The 1,515-nt window shown below is 41.5% G+C and overlaps 1 pseudogene; it reads right to left on the bottom strand.

Annotated features, from left to right (window-relative positions):
• Positions 1 to 53: 53 nt before the first annotated feature.
• On the bottom strand, positions 54 to 319 carry LOC100958895 (annotated as a pseudogene).
• Positions 320 to 1,515: the final 1,196 nt, after the last annotated feature.

Raw genomic sequence — 1,515 nt, 5'->3', positions numbered from 1 at the left:
GTACACTAAAAGAACTGTATTGCCTTCTCAGTTTCTCACTTCATTGATCGTTTCTAGTTGGAGACACTTGATAGCAGAGTAGTATTTTCTCTTTTAGCATGATCTCACCCAGCTGTTTTCTTAACTTTTAGGATGAATCTCTTCTGCATCATCTAATACAGGGTTCATAAACTCGTCAAAATTAACGCTGTAGCTCCCTATTCTCACATTCACTTGCTTGTAGAGCCAGTCCTGATTCGGGATCTATTTTGTAAGTCTCCAAAGGTGAGGTTGATGCGTCATCCCCTTTTGCACTTTCTGGCCCTGGCCACGGTATGCCCTGGTGGAATCTCATAAAGACCACACTGACCGGCATGTTACCTCAGAACGCAACCTCCCCTCGGTTGGTTTTAATCGATTGAGTTTTCTCTTCTTTATAGATGTTGCATTTTCCTGCTTCTTTGCATGCTTGGCAATTTTTGACCATATTTGAGACATTGTGAATTTTACTTAGTTGTACAGTAGATTTCTTTTTTCCTATAAATATTCTTGAGCTTTGTTCTGGGACCCATTTTGAAGTACTTAACCTTTTCAGGCCTTGCTTTTATGATTTTTCGGGCAATACTAAAACTGTGTTTAGTGTAAGGCGAATTTTCTCCCAGTACTGTGATCAGACCTTCCCGAGTTTTCTACCTGATATCCTGTGGATTATGAGGTTTTTCAGCCTCAACCGTGGGATCAGGCACTATTCTTGGTCCTATGTGAGTGCCTGGTACTCTCCTTTCTAATTCCTTCTGCTGGTTCTTTCTCAGCCACAGACCATTTCTTTGTACAAATACTTTGATTATTACCATGTTGAATTCTAAGGGCAATGCTCTGTAGATCTCCCAAGTTTGCACTGGTGTAAAGCTCTCTCCTCTCCAGTATTCTTCATCCTCCTAGATTTCATTGGTTCTCAACCTTCCTAATGCCATGACCCTTTAATACAGTTCCTCATGTTGTGGTGACCCCCAACCATAAAATTATTTTTGTTGCTGGTAGCATTAGGAAGGTTGAGAAGCACTGTATTTGCTCTGCTTTGTCTTTTTAATATAACGAGTCCTTGGGCTTTGCCTGGGTTTCCCCTCCCTGTCCTGTGGCCTAGAAATTGTCTTGAGGCAGTAAACTAGCACAATTGCAGGGCTCACCTTCTTTTAGGGATTACTGTCTTTCATTGCCTCTGGTCACTGTCTTTAAAACTATTGTTTCATATATTTTGTCTGGTTTTTTGTTTTAGGTGAGAGAGTAAACCAGATCTCTTTACTTTATCTTCCTGAAAGTGGAACTCTCTATCTTGTTCACATTTGATTCCGTTCCTATCAGTTTCTCCTGTGTTGGAGAGAGAGGAGGCTGGTTGCTTGATATGCCAAGTTCACTCACAAGGGTTCAGGCTATTCCAGCCCTTTTGGGTTTTCTACATGCCCCGTGCCTTCATCCACTATTACACTGGACGAAATTCCTCCCTGTTTTAGTGCTGTTCCCATATTACCTTCCTAC

The sequence above is a fragment of the Otolemur garnettii genome, unplaced genomic scaffold (genome assembly GCF_000181295.1).
Source record: "Otolemur garnettii isolate 467f Iridium unplaced genomic scaffold, OtoGar3 scaffold01703, whole genome shotgun sequence".
Taxonomy (NCBI): Eukaryota; Metazoa; Chordata; class Mammalia; order Primates; family Galagidae; genus Otolemur; species Otolemur garnettii.
Note: the sequence above shows the minus strand (reverse complement) of the source record. Positions and strands in the feature narration are given on the sequence as shown.